The sequence below is a fragment of the Hesperophylax consimilis genome, chromosome 3, assembly GCF_061612785.1.
Source record: "Hesperophylax consimilis isolate HC1 chromosome 3, BYU_Hcon_1.0, whole genome shotgun sequence".
NCBI classification, from domain to species: Eukaryota; Metazoa; Arthropoda; class Insecta; order Trichoptera; family Limnephilidae; genus Hesperophylax; species Hesperophylax consimilis.
The window spans coordinates 41,624,618-41,649,240 of NC_142838.1; the positions used below are offsets into that span (position 1 = coordinate 41,624,618).

At 34.4% G+C, this 24,623-nt stretch overlaps 1 protein-coding gene across 2 annotated transcripts in view; it reads right to left on the reverse strand.

The window, feature by feature from the left end:
- Nucleotides 1-24,623, reverse strand: part of LOC149425516 (myosin-IIIb-like) — a 121,938-nt gene that overhangs the window by 85,743 nt on the left and 11,572 nt on the right. The window lies entirely within an intron of this gene.

A 24,623-nucleotide genomic window follows, 5' to 3' on the forward strand; every position in this document is an offset into this window, starting at 1 on the left:
GGAAAGGATTCAAAGCAATAACATGATAACTTCAAGTAGAATATTTAAAATTATTTAATGTTAGTTATTACATATCTTTTAAAGGTTCCTAAATTACTTGAGAATATGTCCATATCATTAAAATTCTTATTAAATATACTACAGGCTCTGAATATAAACGCATTTTGTCTTATATTAGTAGAACATTTATGGAGATGAAAAAGATTCTAGTTCACTCGCAGGCTGTTTGTAAGAAACTTACATAATTATCATATACAATTAATGTATATAGTAGAAACGTTTGTGAGAGAATATTTTGCAAGAATGTTAAAAAATGATAAAGCACACATTCATAAAGCAAGAACTCAAAACATGCGTCGGTGTTTAAACAAAAAGATATAATTTTTTTCCAAAGAAGCCGCAAACCGCAAAAAATCACAACATCCTTTTTTCTGCTGAAAATAAAAACCAAGTTCTCCTTAGTAAAGGATCCGCTTGCGGGGACCAAGGAAAAATATTTATTATTTTCATTATAATTCCAAGTAGGTACCTACTTCAAAGTAAATATTAAAATGAATATTATTATGTGGGTAATTTATATAGTGTACTACTACTATAAATATGCTGCAACTATACGATTTGGGCATAATTAAATATTATGTAGATTAGAAGTTGTCGAACAACTTGTACGCCTCACACAAAATTATTGATAATTTTAATTATTGTTGATATTAGTTGATAGGTTAGGTTAGATTACCCGATTTTCTAAAATATCTATAAAAAAGTATTTGACAAAAAGATTCATAAGATAGAAGTCAAAGAAGATTAAAAAGAGAGAGCAAAAGAAGAGATTCTCAAAGATTTACAAAGATGAAATAATTTGGAAGGTGGGTACCTAATTAATTTGATTTCACCCATAAAAATATGGTTTTGATAATTCTCCTAAAGTTCTAATAAAACACACAAATAAAGGCAAATACATTACAATAAGACCCGGTTGTTTCGCAGAAATTAAAATGCAAAGTTGACATCAAATGGCCATCCCACGGCCTTTTTTTGTTGACATTTTAAAAATCTCTGTTTAACGCCGATTCTAGGTGCGTTTTAGCTTTCTATTAAATGTTAATAAGCATGAACATTAAAATAGAAAATAAAACATTTTTTAACTTATTTCCACTTGTTTATTTTACCACTACCGGTTTCGTCCTATTATGGACATCTTCAGGCTGGCAATTGAAATTCTTTTGTTACAGAATTTATACAAAATTAGGTACACAATGTCAAGGTAGGTACATATGTTTGGGTTATTAAATTACAATGGTTCTTTAAGGTTAATATGTCATAAATTAATTATCTTTGTGGAAATAATTTTCGTTTTCTGGTAAATGCAAAATTATGTTGAATAGATCATAACCCCCCCCCCACTTTTTGATTTACCCAACTAAGGAGGTGTTCTTTTATACAGTTTGATTCTTCTCTTCCGGATTGTCCTGCGTGGTATGCAGGAAAATTCATTATTTTATTTACTAAATTATCGATTATTCTGCTATAGTGACCATTGTTATATTATTATTTCTTATTTATGACATATTAACCTTAAAGAACCATTGTAATTTAATAACCCAAACATATGTACCTACCTTGACATTGTGTACCTAATTTTGTATAAATTCTGTAACAAAAGAATTTCAATTGCCAGCCTGAAGATGTCCATAATATGACGAAACCGGTACTGGTAAAATAAACAAGTGGATATAAGTTAAAAAATGTTTTATTTTCTATTTTAATACTATATAATTCCACCACGTATAACAGTGTAATAAATAAACTCATAAAAGCATGAACATAATAAATGTAGTTCTCCTCTTCTACAGATCACAATTTGTCGAAAACTAAAACTTAGTTAAAATCGGTAATTAACGGGAACCTATCAACTGTCAAAAAAAACAATACAACGCTGAGTGGCCATTTGATTTTGACTTTGACTTCGTCACACATTAATTTTTGAGAAACAACTGGGCTTAAATATTTTTTTATTTATTCGTTTTCTCCATAAAAACGGTTATGCACCAACATATTATGGAGAAAATCAAACATTTGAGGTTAATTTTTTAAGTATAAAAGGTTTTACTATTTTTTGACATGCGTCAAAAGATTGTAAAGTTTCTGAACTGACTGTAAGTGACGTTGAAAATTTTGATGGTTAATGCAGAATCGTTAAGCAGTTGAGATAATTTCCACACTGCCACGTTCTAGATCTATCATTTCGTTTGTTATTTTCACGGTGTTTAGGTGAAAACGGCCCTGAAATTCCCATGGGCTTTGGCTGGCGTAGTCAAAGAATTAAGTCTCCATCGCTACACCACATTATTATCGGAGGCCGTTTGTCGCCTAATTTCACGGAATTTCGGCGAAGTTTAGAGTTAAGTTTATCACGGTGTTTCGTTTTACCAGCTGGAAAGAATAGTACGTTCTCCACGCCACAAATCACGGCCACTCATTTCGGTTATATTTTCATTGTGCATTATAATATATCCTGTTGTTGATCTATATAATAGATAAGTGCTAAATTATTATCTGGCCTTGTACATAATAAAAATAATATAGGCGGCCAAAAATCTACGGCGATCTGATACCAGCCCTGATTTATGGCAGTGAGGCATGAGAAGGACACAATTATTAACTGCGCAGTAGCTAACTGTTTTAACTTGACCGTTTGGCATTTCATTTGTCTGTAAATTAGTTTGTACATTCCGTTTTCGTTTAAGAAAATCTGCTGCATCCACTTTATTATTCAATCAAGCTTTACTTTGACTAGGTGGGTAATTTAAACTTAGTTGTTACGCTTTGAAAGTTTGAAAAAAGAATTGTCATTGAGATACTGACGTTACTTTGGACAACTTGTATAATTTATCATTTGGAATAAAAAATGTTACTAAAATATGATAGTTTATAGTGAAGTGGGCGGGTATTTAAGTACCCACTTACAAATTTTATGATTTCAGAGGATATTTTGGTTTGAAGTTGAAAATTGTAAATATCTCCCGAGTAAAAATAAATGCCGCCGACGGGAATTGAACCCGCACCGGACATCAGAAGGTTCAAATTGTATGGAAATTTCAGGCGAGTAATATCATGTACCTAACCTAACCCGCCTCCCAAAATATAATATTAAGAAAAGAAATTTATTTATTAAGAAAATTAGAAACATACTTTTTGGGTGGGACGTCTATATTGTTCACAGAACTCTTAGTTATAGTTGGTGGATTTATTACAGTAAAAATGAGGTCTCTGAGGGTTATGTGTGTAAGAAAGGGAAAAATACAAATTGAAAATGAGGCAATCTGAAAAGAATTTAAATTCGATGCAACTTCAATGCATGTACGTGTGGACACAGAGGAGCTTCTGGAAAGTTAAGCGAAAGTAGATTGAAAGTATCGGACACGACTAGAAAGACCGTGACATTACGCTCAAGTGAATCAAATGACAGAGTCAAGTCATATCAAGAATCTGATTAACAGGCGACTTTGTATAATATGTATAACTTTAAATCAAACAAGTTATTTTTGATAGAACAGAGGTGTTCCAAACTTTATACTCACCACTGCGGGGAAGCAACGTAACAGAACGGTTATAGTTAATTACATCTACCAATACGTATTAATTTTTATTTAAAAACATTATCTTATAATTTTTAATTTTTTCTATTTTTTTTATTGAATAAATAATGTAAATCTATATAATACAAATATAATACATATCAACAAACAAGTCCTGCTAAGCCAATTGAATTGGCTTATCAACAGGTGCTTAAAGTTTAGTTTCACATACATTTTTTTAAGTTATAATTTACATCTTATATCTACAGAATCAACAATTTTTTCATACAATTTTTCATACATATTAAAGTAAATATTTTTTTTCCGATAGCCAATTTTTCACCATATATTTAACCTTATTCATCATAGATTTACATTGCTTTATAGTGTCAGGTAATAAATTAAATATCTTCGGTATGTTGTATTCAAACGTTCTCTGTCCGTATTTATTATTAAATTTCGGAACGATTAACCCGTCATTGCGCGTGAATCTAGTGCTGTATTTATGTTCTAATTTTTTTTTATGCTGCGGGGTAAATATATACTGAATCTATATCTATATGATCCACAACAACTTGTTGCGGGGTACAGCTAGTAAATGAATAAAAAACATTTCTCAGAAAGGAAAAGTAAACTTAAAATTGAACGCCAATCTTGATCCGTAATTACTAATTACTATTCATGACGAAATTTTCAGATTCTCAGTCTAATAGTTGAGATATCTGCGTAAATGCCTATATTATAGCTAAATGACTGCATAGTAGAGAGATAATGAGGTAAGAGATTATCATTAATAGAGTGTCAATAAGTGACACCAGTTTCTTGAAGTAATAGGTTGTGGCACGTTAATAGGCATCAGTTTCGCATTGAAATTGAGAATGGGGTCATTGTTTTGATAAACGGTCGTGTTCTAACCACAGCTTGCTTGGTACCTCAGCTTACAGCCTACGGATGGATAATGAAGGAAAATCGATATAATCACTACTATAATTACACGGTGAGAATGCGCCTCATTCAATCTCTCGTAGGCCGTTGTTGAATTGCAATTATCAGCTGACTCGATCGGTGGAAAAGCCGGTAAGCGCAAATAGGATTCGCTCGCAACTGGAAGGTAGAAAACGAAAATGACTTTCCCGCTAAGTGGCATAGTGGTTGTAGAACGCCCAGAACTAGCTCTCAGTCAGGGACAATCACTTGCTCACCTGATCCGACAATGGAAAGGAGAAACTGGTACATAATGCAGGCAATTTGCAATCATTCCTATTAATCACATTTAGTTACAGAACAAAACATGCATCTTGCAAAAAGAAACAGGTAATTTGAGACAGCAAAAAGTACTGCCGAATATGGGAACAGGTTTAATCACGAAAAGATGGTTGGATTTCAAAAATAGCATGGGCGTGGTTAGCAAAAGTGAAAATGCAATTATCTTAGTATCTAGGTAAATAATTCTGAAAGCTGAACGACAGTAAATTATCAACTTTATTTCTGATAATTGATACTTACTCGATTCTGACAGATGCCATGTTTTATTATGGTGCATTATGCCCACGGAGGAAAGATGATTATGTCTTTACAGTCGGTTAAACATTTATTAATTTATGGCTCTAGAATAGTTGAATGATGAGTGTAATAAGACAACCGGTCAGTGGTTGAGTTGGCATCGCGTCTGATTCCCATCCAAGTTTCGTGAGTTCAATTCCTCGGCTGGCTAAGTCCTCAATCACGATGCAAGCGACAACTCCAGATTACTGTGACGGTAGTAGGAGGTTTTCAAATATTGTCATGTTCTTCGTAACCCGGGAATGTTCTTTCTTTTCAAAAAACCTATGATTATTATGCTGCTTATACATTTGCGAACCGAGGCGACGTTTCGCGTCATTTGCTGTTGCTTCGTTCATTTCCCATAATTCTAGGCTCGGTTCGCAAATGTATACGCAGCATTATGTTGTAACAAACTCAATGTAATTGCAATCATCCAAGATACTTATATACAAAAATGCATATTTCTGGTTTTGCCCGTGTTGTCAGTGACCAGTCAATAATAAAAAATAAAAAAAAACAACACTCTGTAGGTGCAGGTGCAAACAGGTAACATAGAAGTAAGGTATTTAGATTGAGGATTTTGAATGCACATATCATATTCTAAAAATCAATCAATATTCTTTCTAATTTTATTAGCGCCAGAAGAAGACGGAAACATGCTCAAAAATACTTGGTTAGTTACCTATTGAACTCATTTTAAACACTTTAACTCACTCATCAATGTTCTGCCGTAGTTAGTGAACTCAAACATAGCTTTTAACTCACCCATCAACGTTCTGCCGTAGTTATTGAACTCATTTTAAACATAGCTTTTAACTCACTCATCAATGTTCTGCCGTAGTTAGTGAACTCAAACATAGCTTTTAACTCACCCATCAACGTTCTGCCGTAGTTATTGAACTCATTTTAAACATAGCTTTTAACTCACTCATCAATGTTCTGCCATAGTTAGTGAACTCTAACATAGCTTTTAACTCACCCATCATCGTTCTGTCGTAGTTATTGAACTCATTTTAAACACGACCGGTCAGTGGTTGAGTGGGCATAGCGCTTGGGTCTCACCCGAGCGTCGCGTGTTCGATTCCTCGGCTGGCTAAGTCCTCCATCACAACACAAGCAACATTTTCGGCTTTCTGTGGTGGTAGTAGGAGATTTTCAAACATTGTTGGGTTATTCGTAACCCGGGAATGTTTGTCTTTCCTTTAAAAAAAAAAAATAGCTTTTAACTCACCCATCAACGTTCTGCCGTAGTTATTGAACTCATTTTAAGCATAGCTTTTAACTCGCTCATCAACGTTCTGCTTTAGTTATGTACCTGTATTGAGGATGTACTTACGAATTTCAGTATTATATGCAAATGATTTCAGATATAATTGACAGTAACTCATGGTATTAGTATCGCTTTTCAAACAGGATATTAATGCAAATTTTAATGATGCTTACAAAATTCACTACGTCCGGTCATGTCTCCCAATAATAGAATTTTTATATTTCGTACTTCTTAGCGGCATTAATCACGCCAACTATTTATACAATAATTATATTTGCATGCCAATGATCTTCTTATTTGATCACTTTGAAGACTGATTTAAGTGTTGCTATCTTAATTAACAATAAAATAAACAGGAAGGCCGTGTAGGTACTTGATTACTTTGTATATCCCACACAATTTCAGATATACATCTGAAATCGAAATGCTAACTTCGTCAATCTGTAAGTAAATCCCGTTCAATTGACTCTAGAACTCGAATTTGAATTTAAATGTCATTTTCAAAATCGGAAGTGTTTATTTGGAGAAATCAGATATGCGATAGAATACCTACCCACACATAATTATTTTAGTTGCCATTTTCAAAATCGGAACTGATATGCCGAGAATTTAGACAATTCGTGATTTTTCACGGATCTGTGCTAGTATAATAAATAATTTATTTTGGCGTACCAACATGTGAGCAATTTTTCAATATTGATCGAGATATACGGGGGTAAAATGCGCTAAATTCATGGCGGGTGATTCTACATGATTTTAGAAGTAAAAAAAAATATTAACTTTTTTCGAAATTCCATCGTTTTAAGGTAGCTTTTAGGTAAAAAACGTTTAAAATTTCGTATAAGTTCTTTGTCTTTTTTACTTCTACCACCATGTAGAATCGCCTCCCGAAGTGCTGTGAAAATTTACAAATTGTAAAAAGAATCTTTTCAAATTCATACGATCGATAAAGTACTTTTCTGAAATATACTTTACAAGACTATTATTTAATAATTTTGTTTGGATGGTGTGATATGTTTAAATAATCTTAACAGGTAGACTGTATAGGTTCTGTCACTTGGTACTTCCCACACGAACAAGCAAACCTCACATCAAATTAACGGTAAAAATCATACCCGTCGTCACGCTGACGTCGTATTGCATAAACGTAACTACAGAATCAATGTAAGAATCATTGAACCGAACGTGAAGTAAACATTTCGCGTGGAATGGACGGTGAGATGAGTGAGTTGACTGCCAATTGTATCGGGGTCACAAGAAAAGGTTCAAACCTCGGCTATTGTTGGAAAATTGTCGTCTCTCGACTCTGCCTCCAAGAAAAGAAAGTTAACGGAATGCAAATTAAGGATAATGATACAACCAAGAATTCCCAAGCTCTTGAATTAATTGTCAAAAAAATGCAGGTTTCACGAAGCGAAGAACGATTTGTAAACGATTTTTAAACAGCTTTTTACCTGCTTGTTTTCTGTGGTATTACGTGTAGTACTTGAATGGCAGCTGAGAACAATAGGCTCACTTCATTAAGCGTTTAATGTTTTGTGTGAAGCGTATAAATCGTGATGTTGTGAAGCCAGTAAACGTTTTTTTTATAGTAAAATATATGCATATTTTATGCAGAAGCAAGCGGTTTAAATTCATTTTTAATGCGACGTGAAAATTTGTGTGCAAGGAAATCGAATTTATTTGTGGTGAACACATATTTCTTATTTAAATCTGATTTTTTTATCCGAGACACTATCTTTATAGTATATTTTTTTTATTGTGGAGGGTTTTTGAGTAAAGGAAGGATAGGCAAGATCCGCAAAGAGTGCAAGGTAAGTGTAATGAATAAGATCAAGAAAGGGACACTTAAATGGTTTGGGCATGTAGAGCGATTGCGCGAAGAAAGGAGTGTAAGGAGAATATATGATGCAAATGTGAATGGTGGTAGAATTCGGGGACGCCCGAGGAAGACATGGCACGACCAAGTGAATCAGATACTTGAGTCGGACCATGTCAAGAGTCAGAATAATAGAAAAGTATGTATAAATGTGATGAGGCAAGGAGTGTGTGCCAAAACCGAGTTGTTTGGCGGTCAGTCCTCTCTGCCTAACCCTTCGGGGAAACGGCGTGATGGTTAGTTTAGTTTTTGGATGGAGAGGACGTTTTGGGAATGTATTAGGTATGAGGGTTGGGTTAGGTTAGGTTAGAGGTCTAGCATTAAAATGGTTTGAATCGTACTTAAAAAATCGTCAGCAGAAAGTTCAAATTTCAAATATCAATGAAAAAATGGTCCAGTACATGGTAGAATCCAAATGGAGAACAATAAAGAAGGGTGTGCCACAAGGAAGCATTCTTGGGCCTCTCCTCTTCCTTATCTATATAAACGAACTTCCAATAATTGCTGGCACAGAATGTTCAATGTTTGCTGATGACACCGCTTTGTTGTTTGAATGTAATGGAGACGTTGACGAATTTAACAAACAAGTTAACGAGACTTGCCAATTAATAGCAAACTGGCTGTTATCGCAACATCTATCACTCAACACAAACAAAACCCAAATTTTAAAATTTTGTCCAGTGCAAGCTACACCTATAAATATAAATGTAAACATTAATAATAATACTATCGAACCTTCCCAAACCTGTTCACTACTGGGAATGGAATTAGATATAAACATAAACTGGAAAGAACATGTCTCAAAAATTGTAGCAAAAATCAGTAGTTTTTCTTATGTTCTGGGTACCTTAAGAAAAATATTAAACACCGAATCAGTAATAGCCGCATACTATGGTTATGTATACTCAATAATAAAATACGGTATTATTTTTTGGGGAAACTCGGTAAACGCTAAAGATGTTTTCATCATACATAAGAGATGCATAAGAAAAATTACAAACTCTGATCGTTTAGATTCATGTAGACCTATGTTTAAAAATCTGAAAATTCTGACAGTCACAGACATATATATATTGGAGTTATGCATGTTAGTGCGATCATCTACAGACAAGTTCCCACTAAAAAACTCAACACATAAATACGCTACAAGGCTCACAGAAAACTTACTAATACCAAAAGCAAACAAAACAATATTCCAAAAAGGACCATACTACATGGCCATTAAAGTATATAACAACCTTCCACATAACATTAAACAAATACAAGATACACACAAATTCAAAACGTTACTAAACACTTTCCTTGTTAATAAATGTCACTACACGTTGAGTGAATACCTCACGTAAATGAAACACCTATTTTTATTGGTATATATATTTGTATTTTTTTATTTTTTCATTGGTATATTGTTATTTTATCTGTATAAACATTGTAATTAAATAAATGTGGTTAGCTGGAAGAAATGGGGTCTACCCATAAGCTATACCTTTTGTAATTTTAATTTTACAATAAATAATTTTTGATTTGATTTGATTTGATTTGAATAAGGGTGTCGAGGAGTGATGGACGTATGCGACCCACTGCAGCGCAAGCCGGTGGGTCGTGAGACCAGTCGGAGAGGTCAAAGGGTCTCTCAAACGAGTTTTTCCCGATCTGGCACGTCACGCTGGTGGTAGGCAGCCGCATCCTGAACACGCCTCAACCGATGAACCCGGGCACTCCTGCTAAATCTCCAAAAGTAGCGAACCACTTGGGGTGACCTATGGCAGAGTTGTTGGTTATCCAATAAAATGTTCCCGGGGCGGCGGTACTCAAACCCGCCTACCAAACTATGTCAATTAATATCTAGGTTACAAACAATTTTTTTTGAAGTTCTTTAGAAAATCATTCAAAAAGACAGCAGTAAAATATGTGGGAAAAAATTAGTTGATGATAGTATTGTCATTTCTGATTTTGAAATATGAGATACAAACGATATTAAATAATTGGTTACCGGATAAATCGTCAAAATGATAATTCATCGCATCTTTAAAAAGTTATATAAAGTCATGGAAAGTGATGAAACAAAAACTTTATTAACTGGGTTAAGTAGGTTAGAATAGGTTAGGTTAAAAATTACATCGTTTTTAATGACTTTATATCACTTTTTAAAAGTGTGTTGAATAGTCACTGTGTTGGGATAGCATGGAACCAACATAATTAGGTCCCAATGGTTGAGAGGTTACAGGCGTTTTACCGGTAAGACAAAGATCCTGGGTTCGATTCCCAGTCGAGACCGTTACCTTTTATTTTTCTGTGTCTCGTTTTGTTTCGTGTTTTGTTTAGTTGTATTAGTATTATCTTCTTCTTCAGTGACACACTTAAAAGTTTTATATGAATTTAGAAGCGAAAGGAGAAGTGAAAGAATGATATTATGGAACACCTGGCTATTCAGATGTGCATCATTTTTGTATTTGATTGGTCCCAGCAGGGTAGTGCCAATAATATCAGTAGAACGTAGGTTGTTATTTTTTCATAATTTTCAATTCCGAGTTCAATCCGCCACCTTTGAACCCAGAATCAAGTATTTTACAGATCTGACAAAGAACTTTTAGTCACTTTTCAATGCACTTGATTAAAATAAAAATAAAACACATATTGTCAACGACGTCGATGTCAATGACATGTGTCAAAAATCGTTACTGTAAAACTTAAATAGTTGTATGCATAAACAATAGAGCACAATATGAAATTTAATTTTACGAGGAAATACTACAAGTAATGGAAATCATTGATGCAATGGAAAGAATGCGATTGAAAGCGGAAAATTGCATCATCCAGAATAAAAAAGCCACATTCGCAAACCACAATAGAAATGTCGCATTATTTCTGTCGAATGTCTAATGTATAAGACGAACAAACATTACCATATTATTTTATATTGACGCAGATACGTGAAAAATCGCGGGATATTATGTAAATCTGAAAAACGAAATAGTATGACTACCCGTCAAGATTAACCTCTAGGAATTACAAAAAATGCACATTCAAAATAAAGAATAGAATTTTAAAAAATCGGTTAAAATATTATTTTATTTGTAGGAATTCTTGACCCTTCACTTACAATTTTGCAAATCGCATAAACTTTAAAAAAAAACAAAAACCAGAGTTACCTACAATATAACCCACAACGGAAATTAATATTTTTTACAATAATTCTACACAGGAGGCTAATGTCATGTTTGGCGATGCTGTGTGGAGGGTCTTTTTGGGGAGAGGACGGAGTGAATCCTCCATCCTTCATAAGAGTGGAGTTATAAGAGGGAGAAAACACAGAGGCCAGCAAATCGTTCCACAGCGTAACTATTGAATTCAAGAAAGAGTCGTAGAAGCGACTCGTTCGCGTGTGACAAATGTCAACCGTGTACATTTGTTGGACGCGCGTTTGGCGTGTTTCTCAACTACCGCCGAAGGGATCAATGACGCTAGTTCCTCGGCATCTTCCATTATAATACCGGTGTGGAACATGGCTGCAATATGAGAAGATTAATCTTTACGAGGATTTGTTTAGGTTTCTTACGTTCAGGTTTGTCGTAAAATAGATACCTAATTTCTTCTGGAGAAACTTTTTACTATGAAAATTCCTTAAATATAATCACTCTATTCAAACAAAAATACAAAAATGCCCATTTCGACAGTCCAATGTGATAATTGATAATGATTCACATTTATTAAATTTGTTTGCACAATACTAACTGGCGGAACACTATTAGATTTACGATTGTACGATCTGAGAATTTCACATTGTGAACATCAAAATATTGTTCATTGAATTTAAACTCGACGTTAAATAATGAAGTCACCAAAGAACAACATCAAAATGTTGCTTAGACTCTTTCAACTATTTTCCATTAATAAAAAAACTATACCTTCTAACAGACGATATAACGATTAGATTTCACATTGTCGACAATAAATAATAATAATAATACAGTTAATTAAACAAACAAGTTGTTAAAATTAATGAAGCCATAAATATTGGCCTTAGTTCAAATTCAATCCGGAAGATCTGGATTACAAGGCGATAAGAAATACAAGTAAATGCACTTTATGTAACACTGGAGCATGACGGGCGAAACCAGTGTGACCTGATCAGCCGAGATTTACGGCGAACTAAAGAGCCTGAGACGGTTACGGACTAGACTCTCTGTGCCCATTGCAGATCGTGTTTGAAGGAAACCAGATATGAAAGCATCAATGATACGAATGGGGGCATAGTGACAGCAAAAACAGCTTTTCCGGATATCCTAAACTTTACGCATAAACTGCATTCAACAAATCATAGCTTCTATTACGATACCGATATGTACCGATTTGGTTATCGCAATTTACGTATCGTATCTTATATATTATATTAATTGCTGTAACCCGTCACGCGTTGCGTGGCTCAGTATTTCTGTACAGATAGATAAACAATACCACGTGTTGCTTTTACTTCCAACAGATGGCGCTGTTTAAAAAAAACATACAAGATCGATATAACCTGCAATTAAACTTCAAAACTTTCGCAGAGTAAGAAAAGTTTTAAATTCAACAGACAATGCCCGGCAACTGCGAGTACTGACTAAACTGATAATAAGTAATCTAACCATCACTCATCTCTTAATGACATGTTTTATCCTGTATGCTTGTATCGAAGAAGCGGAACATTCGCTGAAAAATAGCAGATGGTAAATTGAAACCACGATATCGACAATAATATCAAACATACGCGTTTTAGTTTAACTTTCTACTGAATAAACCGTTCCTTCTGATGTGGTGGTAAAACCCCGAACGCTGTCCTTGATAAGGTATTATTTGCAAAGAATAGTACGAACTGGTATGTACCCACGCTTTCGACTGTTCCACAGAATATGCGACAAAGCAGTTAAATTTTGGATCGCAATCGAAAACGAACTGCTACGAACATAGGCACAAGTCAAAGTCGGTCTGCAAGTTAAGCGCGCTTAATAAGTAGGTACCTTTTGTATGAGATATTATAACCGAACCGAGCTTCGTATTGTGATTAGCCATGTCGGATATCTTGTTGGTTGTTCGGCGCTCGGGAGCACATATTAGCTGGCCGCCACTGGTTACAACACGCGTTATTGTTGTTCTATCTGCACACACAGACTGTGACACAGCAACGCGTGATGGGGTACAGCTAGTAGGTATATAATAACACACGCGTATTCAAATCCGACGATCTATCAAAATTTCAAAGCAATCGGTGAAGAAATATCAAAGATTTAAGATTTTGAACAAACAAACACTTCGACAAATGGACAATCTGTTGGACGTAAAATCAACACGCGTTATTATTTATCTATCTGCAAAGACAGACTGAGCCATAGCAATGCGTAGCTGGGTACAGCTATCAACTAAGAAATAAATTAAAATAACTAGAATCGACTCTCCATTTACAGAATCCATCTAACCTAAACTAATCTCATAAAAAAGTATTTTGTTAATTTAAAGCACATCGTGAAAGCAATAATGTTTCCTATCAAACTACTTCCTTCCTTATCGTGACATGAAGTAATACACTAGTCAGGAATCCCAACCACTTTTTAATAATGTTTTAAACATAGACGACAAAATGGTAATTCGGATTAAATGATTTCTTTCACTTTTCCAGCTCGATCGTGCGGCAGAAGCTGCCAATCATTCTGCCTTTCTGGGCAGATCCGAGATCGTGTGCAACCAACGAAGTCATCAAGTCATCATGCAACCTGGGAACATGCACTCCAGTCAATCACTTGTCCAGTCTGATGTTAGCTTCTCTTAACGGATACTTAGCACATTTGATGCCGTGTGCTGCGTATAGACTGTATTTGCACATATTGAGAATAATAAATATCAATTATAATCTCACCGCTCGGGGGCTGATTCAAACAAATAAATATTCTTTTATAAATTTGTAACTTTGTATCGAAATTAGTTGACGTGTTAATTAAAAAAGTATTGTACAAGTTGTTCCATTAAATAAATATTAATTATCATTAAGCCAATCCTAATTCAAATAGATTTCTATAAAGCATAATGTATTGATAAAAATAAGTTATTCTGTTTCATTAAATAAACAATAATTTCAATTATTACGAGGCAAATCCTATTTAAAATAATTTTCTTTAACCTCATTTTTGGAGAGAACGAACATGCTTCGTATTGCCCTGTTCTTGTTGGCCAAAAAACTCTCGCCATCATTTTCGTGTAGCCGATTGACGCTTTCATCACCATGAAAGTAGTCATTGACTGGAAAAAGACGATGCGTACTTTCCCCCAATATATGAACAGGGCTTGATAGGCTGTCCAAATATGAAGGTGTCAGAAATAAGGAAATAAGGTGGGTGCATTTTTAAAGGGCCGGTACATCTCGCGTGGTGGGGTAGGAACCTGGGAGGGGTCTCATTGTATCGAGAGGGTCGTTCCGTTTTCAGTCGTTACCATGGTTTGGTTCGGACAACACCGGGGCTTCACCTTCTGCACGCTTCTTGAAAATGGCCGTTCTTTCGTGGCCACCCAGCGGGGAAGGCCTGTGGAGCGGAGAATAACAAAATGTTCGATGCTGGGTTAAAAATAACCCAAGGCAACATCACGAGAGATCTCTGCACTGCCCAAATATGACCGTTATATGCGTTTCAAAATTTGGGGTGATTGGGATTAATTTTTTTTTATGTGAATGGACGAACCGTGACTGTCAACGCTCAACGTTATGTTTCCATTTTGGAAAATGTTTTTTTCTCAATTGGAAGAAATAACAGATCTGGAAACATCTGGTTTCAACTTTCAACGGGAAGGTGCTCCCGTCCAAACTGCTACAGATGTTCCCTTCGCGCTTCGTCTAATGAGAGGTGACGTGGATGGCCCGTGCACTCAACCTGCTTTGAGCATTTGCCATTAATTTGACATCTGACATGCATTTTGGAGGATTACCTGAGAAAGTTCTGAAAAACGTTATTTGGCTGACCTGTACAGACAGTACACGGAGAAAAGGTCTAATATTGAATATTGCTAATTTAGTAAGAATTTTAATTTCTTTTTTAAAGAAAGACAAACGTTCCCGGGTTACGAATAATCTCACAATATTTGAAAATCTCCTACTACCTCAACAGTAAGCAGAAAATGTTGCTTATGTCGTGATGAAGGACGACTCCTGGGTGGGATACAAACGCGATGCCAACCAAGCCACTGACCGTCAACTAAAATTCAAAACGTGATTTCAGGCCCTTAAAAAATGAATTGACAAGTTTCTTAATAAACTTTTATTAAAATACGAATGTATTATCACGATGTCAGAAGACGTGTTCATAAAAAAATCTAATATTTTCGCATTTCGTGCAAGTGCAAATGCAGATGCACGAACACGTGTTCCGATATATTATGAATTAACTAAAAGTAAATCAGAAAACGTCCTGTGATTCCGTTTTTACCGGATTACCAATAATTTTACGATTTTAATAAAATACTCATTATTCTCCTTGTACTAACGAATTATTTTGATGTTCCGCCTGGGCATCCTCAAAGGCCTTATTAAACCTGTTTCATTACCCAATCAATACAAGTTTTGCGTGCACCAACAAAGGGAAAGCGTAAAAATTAAGCGAGTAAAATCTTCTTTTGGTATCGAATTTTGGTATCGAATTTATCAGGTCCCACAGGTCCCTTTAAATAATGACAATAATAAAAACAATAGAAAAACTTACGTAGGTGGTGTCCCCTGAAGACATTAAATACTGTCTTTAACCTATTATAATAATATTAATCTGATACTTATCCCGTCTATCACACATAGGAAAGGATTATGTCAATGTGCAGAATTTACAAATATTAAAAAGAGGAAGAATTTTTTTAAATCAGGCAACGGGGAAGATCGAGGCAACAAGGAGAGATTCTTTCTCTCTTTTCACCGACGAAAAATATATCTGTATCGGAAGAGATTTGGTTCGGAAGCAATATACTCCTCCCCACCGGCAGAACCGTTGGCAGATTGGTCCTACAGGTAGGAAGATAGAATAATCCGATAGCCTAGTGCACACATGTGTTAAGTGCATTTTTAAGTGAAAACAATTATGTGTTTTGTAAAGCATTTATTTATCAAGATTACTTTGTAAATAGATGTTTCGTTGGAAATTTACAATACTTATTTGATTTTTGATGATTAAAAAGCGGCTATTCACGTTAATTTTGTTGCTTTACATCTTATGACTAACGTGGAATATTTTTTCAAATACCAATTAACACATGTATGCGCTAGGTCATCGAAAGTATGATAAGGCTGTCTAAGATAGTCATCACTGTCATCAGGAACATAGAAACTAACGTGCTCCAAATGAGTTCTCGATATAGTCTCACAGCAGCCTAAATAAGTGGGTAGGTACCATAACTGGACAAATTAAATTATGTCAAATCAATTTACGCTTTCCCTGTTAATTTTGGAATAAAATTAAAAGCAATTTATTACAGTCCCTTTTAAATAAATTCATCTTGTTACATCAGCAAACCATCTAAATCCGGCGCTGGTTTTTCGTTCTCTTTACAAATAAAACTAGCTAACTGCATATTACTTGGGTAATTAAAATAGTTATAAGAGTTCACCTTGGTAACATGTTACGTCCTTTGTTTGGTGAAAACAATCTTCACTAATTCACACGCTGAATGAATTAAATATTCTGTTCCGGTGATTAATTATAACAACCGTTAATGGGAGGTGGGCGAGCTTTGACCGTAATTATGTGGAATTAATTTATGTTAAGGCGACTTAAGACACTAATAACGGGAAATTGCGCGACGCTCACATTTTAATTGTTTCTGAATGAACGGATTACTAAAATGTCAAATGTTTCTAGAGGGATCCCTACGTATGTAAGTTATTTATATTTAAGATTAATAAAAACAGGACCTTAAAATTTAAATATTTTTATCAAATCGGTTTTAAAATTTTATAAAACGTTTTTCAACTATAAAATTAGCGGTGAGCACCAGATTTTCTTTTTCTGGAAGATTACTCAGTAACTTCCTGAGAGATTCCTCTAGAAACATTTGCAATTTTAGTAATATTCTAGTAACCCCACGGAAAGATCGATTTTCTTGGCCTGCTAGGACAAAGTCGACCGAAGGTCCGTTCATTACGCCGGGCCACTCGCCGAATATTGTTTTTACACGACTTCATCACGTATGTTAAGATTCCCACTTTATATTGGAGATTTGATAGAGCAAATTAAACCGCAGGTCTGTCCAATACACCAGAGCCGCGCGTCGCATACTTTTTTGCACGACTGCTTCACTTACGTCGTTAAGATTTAGGCTTTTTTTCAGGGTATTGTCTCGTCTTAATACGCATGGAATTCAAACATAACCTGTTTTTGTGAATAGTTTAGAGGCTGGTGTCACATAAATAGTCATCAGGCTGTATTATTGAGATCAGTGCAGGTGAGTGGTTGTGTGAGTTGTAATATATGTGCATAATATTATGTATGTAGGAAGTAGTGTGACATTTTTGAGGTGTTGGAAAGTTTCTGGGGAAATGACACTAATGCTTGATGTTTTACGGCAGTTTCCGGATTAATTTTGGCATTATAGCGGCACGTTCGTAATAAATTATTTAAATAAACATTGTCAAATGAAGATAAGTTGGGAATTGATATCATATGATCTTTGAAGAAATTTTAACCAATAGCTTTGAAGATATAATAAAGTATAGTTCTGGTCAGTATGCAGGTATTATGTTATGAGTTACGATACTCATCGGCACCAATAAAAACCAAAATAAAGGGATTGTGCCTATTAAAATTTGATTGACACTATTTAAGTTAGGATTAAGGGGACCTCAGGGGTGATAGAAATACCGTCGTTTATAAAAAAGTATATTTTTTATTTTATACCCATTAAAAGGAAAAAAAATTTCGGAAGCAACAAAAACTTTCTAATCGGAAGTCAAGAAAATTGCACAGATTTTTAGGTGAAGAAAACTACTTTTAGTTATTTGGAAAATTAATTTATGCATATGCCATATAATAAAACTATTAAAACGTAATGTTTAATGCTGCCCACGTTCTACCGGTATTGATTGATGTGTCATTGATCACTTCGGCAACGTCGCATAGTTGGGAAACACGACAAACGCGCATCCAACATTTGTATACGGTTTACATTGACATGTAAATGAAATCCTTAGCACGGGAGATACCATTTAGGATCTTTATCTCTATTTGTAATAAAAAAGGAAGCTAATAAAAATTTATAATTATAATTATTAATATTTATCACACGTCATGGCATCCTGTGCGGAGTTATGTCTCCTCATACCCAATTTCTACCGATTTGTAACTAAGTTTCACGTTAGCTCTTTAAATTTTTAAGTTCCAAAAAATATATGTTATTTTTGAAGATAATATCTATGCAGTTGTTATTCCGAAACGTTAATTATATGAAATTCCATCGATAGAAAAAAATCCGCTAAGTAAGCTCCGAAAATTATTAAAAACAAGTTTTGTTCTGATATTTAATATATTATAGGGATGAAAACATTAACAGTGTATCTTTAAATATAACTAAAGCATTTACCGAGATATTTTTGCTATGGTCCAAATTTTTATCGTTTTATATCTCCCTTTCAAACCATATTTGAACGCTTACTACGGGGTTTTAATAATTTATGAATGTAAAAAAAAATTAAATAAATATCAATAAACTAAAAGATCACAAAAAAAGAGTGTCGCAACATAAAACCGATATTGAAACTCAATAGTGTTATATAAAACCAAAAGCCAAATAAATCTTCAGGCGCGTAACAACATATTAATTTGAAAAGCTGTTGGCATCTTCATTATTATTGTCATCTGAATTTGCAACATGATTAAAGAAAGGTTGCAAAGTGAAAAAACGAGGTTAACCGATTGAACTAGATAGTAATGCTTCAGATTTCTGGCATTACTGTTTCTTGGTTTCGAAATGAAATATTTGCAATAAAAAATGGTGGTCGGAAAGAATTTTTTTTTAAATTATGAACGCTGATTTCTTCGGTCCTCCCTTTAATAATACGATTATTTTCTCGGCCGATTCAGTTATTTTTAATCGACGAATGAAAACCATTTATTTATCAGATTCTTAACTGTGAAACGTCATTAAATATTCGTTCTTACCAAAGCCGCTTAATCTATATTCTATGGTAAAATTGATTGCGTTTTTTGGCGTAGAAAATCTCTGCCCGGCATATAATTATTATTGAAACAAAAACTAGAAATCGTTGGATTTTTTCATTGCGGTTGATTCTAAAAATAGCCCCTTGTTGTTGAACACAGAATCATGTTCATAAAAACGTTCACGTTCTGATGTATGGTTCATGTTCATAAAAAACAATGAATCATGTTTTAAAATAGACATTATGCTTTTAAATATAATCAGCCTTACTAATGAAAAAAACACTCCCCAACCGTTATACGGCGCGCGTTTTAGTTATATATCGAATAAATATTACAAACTCTGTTTCGAATTATTACAATTACAATTCTTTGAATTCACATCCGAGGGAGTAATTCGAAATATCATCATTCGATTATTAAAAACAGATATTTTTTTATGAACGCTGATAATTATTGTTTATATTATGACTATTTTCGATGCGTCAGTTTCATAGATACGTGATTACAAATACTACACGATGTTCCAGTCAGTGGCGACTTGTTACTTTTGGGTGTACTAGAGTGCTAATATTACAAAAATTACATTATTGATGTTGTTTTAGCTGAAAACTATTTTTTATTCGAAAATTTTATATGAAGATTTTCAGGAAATCTATGCGGTGCCCAAACTGAAATTTCCTGAAAATCTTCATACAAAATAGAATTTTCGAAAAAAAATGAAAAATCATTTCCAGCTACAACAACATAATGCCATTTTTTGTAATATTAGCACTCTAGTACAACCAAATGTCATGAGCCGCCAATGTTCCAGTACAATATATTGGCTTAGTTTACAGATTGTAATGGTGTCTGTCTAAGGCCATGTTCATTTCAGGGTTCAAATTACTCGCGAGGTTTCATATTTTGCTTAAGTCGGAGAATCAAAAGTTTCGTCGTGCGATAGTCATAAATACATATGAAAAAGAATTGCTGAAGTCATCTAAAGAAGTCATTATTAAAAACAGAATAGTTCTTGAATGCAAATCAAGATTTGCATTCAAGATATGCTTAAAATTATATATTTTTTAATTTAAATCTAGTGTTTTGAGTTTAGCTTGGTTTCGATAATGCTATAATCGTATTTATTATTGACACGAAGCTCTATCTCGTACATACACCCGTTTAAGAGAATCAGCTGTGCATATTAGTTGGGCATGCAGTTGGGTATATGAGCATTCCAATCTTTATTTGCGTTTATATCATTATATTAAAATTTTATTCAAATTTATGGCACAATAATCTATATATACAAATATTATAAAAGTAAGTGTGCATGCCACTAAAACTCAGAAATGAGTTCCGGTACGATCAAGAGATATATGGTGTGGTAGCTCTCCATCCCCCGTCCATGAAGAATGTTCCCGTTTTTACCTAAAGAGCGTGCTTTTGATGATATAAGGGCTGGAAGTTTCACTCTCTAAAAATTTCTAGAACAATCCAAAACATTCGGAGAGCAATCTGCAACATTCCAAAACATCCCGGAACATTCTGGAATGTTGTAAAATGTTCGGGAATAGTCTGGAACGTTTGGTAACATCTTATACATAAAAAATCAGCCTGATTATGTGTGTGCCCGTAAAACTCGAAAAGTAGTAGAACAACATTGGTGAAAATTTAAATTTTTGTTGTTATTAGTGCCGGGAGTGTATGGAGATGTTTAAATGGTAGAAGGTGTTGGGGATACCCGAGGACAACTTAATGCAATATCTCTGCACCGTAATGAGATACGGAGTTGAATTAAAGTCGATGTTTTCTAATTTTTCAACAGTGAGATTATGGTATACAGTAGTGAATGGTGGAAGAAGTCAGAGGCGCCCGAGAAAGACATGAGCAAAACTTAGAGAAAGACATTAGTAAAACTCTGCTGAGGAAATCGACCACGTATCCACCTTTCGCTTACAAGCATCAAAAATAATACTTAAATATAGACAATTCAATGCAACCAAGGTTGCCTTAATTGCCCCCTTCTATATTTTAATATTAAAATAAGTTTTTTATGTGTAAGAGCTCTAAAAAGTATGTTTAAAAACTTATCAACAATCGAAAAAACATGACATCATTTTACAGGCTTGACGTGTCTAATAATACATTAATGCGATTATTACTATCGGGAAAAGGAGTGTCTATCTTACATCGTGATGCATCATTGCAATGATTTTAAACAAAGGATATCATTGAAGAGGGGGAGGAAAGCAGGGGGCATGGAGAAAAAATAATGGAAAATCGAATTGCTAAAATCGTGACCACCACAAAAAGAAGCAACGCCAATGAAATCAAGTGAGGTGAAATGTTGATCACAAACTGATTTCAATTACCTTGGACCTCTAAATGTGGCCTTGTGGAGTTGTGATGAGCATAATCGAGATACTTAAATCCATGTCGATTATTTTATAAATCTAAATATTTCGCGTCTATCTAGTCTTCAAGTCATTGATTTGCCTTTACTCGAATGCATTGGAAATGTGATTTCTAAATGTAAGGTATTAAATTACACGAATTTTCCCTCCGAAAATGATCTCCAACCTCTCATTCACCATTCATCTCCAGTCTCAGTCCTTCCCATTCTGCCCAATCCTCTTCCACGCAACTAGTTCACCTCTTCCTAGGCCTGCCTCTATGTCATTTCCATTTGGACACCAATTAGGTCGTGTTTTTCGGTGCCCTGTCATTTTGCATACTTTTAAAATATTTTTTGAAATAAGTCATTAGTCCAGCCCATCACAATCGTTGAAACCTTACAATTGTTTCACGCTCAGCTAGATTATCTTTTAAATTCTGTTTGATCCATTCTCTAGCGTACCTAAAAGCATGGAGTTTTCGAAGTAGGTATTTTGCGTTCAGAGACTGCTATTTTTTTTCCTGTTTTGGAGTGTTTTCATAATATTCAAAAATTCGTCTTTTTTCACTTTCAAATCTACGTTGTCCTTATCCGAGTAATCAATTCGACACATCAAAGACAGTATCTCGATTATATCGATAAATTAAACGATTTACTTTTATTCCCATCACTAGCTAAAGCTAAAAGCCCACCAAAGACAGTGAGAGTGAATTACAAAGTTAGGTAGGCCCATAAATGCAAAGTTCAAGGTGTAAGTGTATTTATAACTGCGTTACGTTATCTACATTCAAGGCGATTCAAGGATAAAATTGAAAGTTGAGTTGTCCTACGAGGGTAATGCCAAATATTGCAACAATTGATTTGTCTGGAGCATTTCGGCCGTAGCTTTTGATTGTCATTCGAGGTCACAACGTCTCGGTAAAATCCTATTATTTAGTAGTGTTGTTTTTAGTCGTTTTTTCACGACGTTAAAACAAAGAAACCTATAAACGATTTGATGCAAGAAGCATTTAAAAAAGAAACCGAATTGTGGATGTAATTAGCTACCGACATACATATTTGCACGATTTATTGAAGCCACTCAATTTTTTCTTTGTAGCAAGTGTTTCACAGACATATGTCTATGAAGTGTTTTTATTATTTAAATTCAAATTTCCAATAAAAAATTACCTCACTCCCATGCTTAGTTTATAAATTCCTTTGTCTGAAAGCTTGTCTCACTATTGATAAAACCTAACGGCGAAAATATTAAATTTTGTTAAAAATTTGTTTGTGAAATAAAAAAATTGAAAAAGTTGAGAGATTTCCTCTCAATCCAGAAGATATTCGGAGAGAAATGATCCTGTTGAAATAGTGATAGCACACCAATTTCCTGATAAAATATTAGTCATTCAGAGTATATCGAGAACACGTGTTCTTTTCCTAGTAAATATCATGATGGAATGCGACAATATCAATATGCCAATATCAATATCAGTATTTGTATGAACACGTGTTCCGCCGTCCTCGTAAAAACTTGCTTTTAACTGATACTTTTTAGGAACCATTCATTCGTTATTGGCCTGCAGTCACGTCTTTAACAGGAAAACGCAAAATTTGTTAAGATTTTTAATATATTAACAGTATTTTATATCAGTAAGTTTTCTCCGTGTTACGATGCGGTGCGGTGCAGACCACCGAACGTATGGTCAACGATTGCCCGCTGAATTCATTCCCCGGCGGGATTGATGAGTTCCACAGGACGACGCCTGAACCCTAGACTGGCTCACTGACCTATAAGCACCCCCCCCCCCCCCCAGAATACTAAAGTGAAGATAAATAAGAAAATTAAAAAGTATTTGGCATTAAAAATATTTTGAGAAAATAAAATTATAGATTGATTCTGATTCTTAGAAGAAGTTGATAAAAAAGACATTTTTGTACGGCCTTTTAGATAAGCACGTATTATAATTGGCTTATCCGATAATCTAAATAATCTGTAATATTATACAATCTTTCCAAGTAGAAAGTAACGCAATTTAAGTGCTTACAGGCATTTTTTTGCAATGGAAATTTTCAATTCATTGAACAAAAATTTACATTATCACAATTAATTGTTATAAATTTGGTAGATATGATTGACATGTTTACGACAATTGCGAAAAATAGATTTTAAAATAAATATTTTTAAGTGGATGAATCATTGGTATGCAGATAAATACTTCTCGAATGTAATATTATACAATTGTTGTGCACCTACTGGAAACAATTAATGCTCAATGCCATATAAGTGTCTTAAGTTAATACAACTCAAGGGTTTTTAAGTCCAGAGCAAGAGGGATTTATAGCACCCTAAATAGGTTTTTTTTTATTGATTTTGGTGCAAGGTGGCAAGTACGGGAAGAAAAATGGGAAGATTTAGAAGTTTCTGGTAATTAAGACCGAGTCACAAAATACACACGTAAATATTTTTACTTCTTATTTTTTTTTTTATGTGAAACCGCAACTTCTCCCAACCGAGCCAGTGAGACAATGGCATCCGCAATTGGAGTAAGTTGTGAGGCTGAAGGCAGTGGAGAGGGGAAGGAGATGGGAAAGAGGAAGGTGATGATGAACCTGGCTATTCAGATCTGGTCACCAATACGGCCAAAAACATTTCAAGCAACGACGTTTCTTTTCTTAATGGTGGTCTGTCACCAGAGCGATACGGAGAGAATCTCCCACTCTGGAAAATAATTTTAAAACACGTTTCGATTCAGAATAGTTGTCTTTCACCAAGGTGTTACAAAGAACGTTTCACTCTCAAATACCATACATAGAGAGGTACATATAT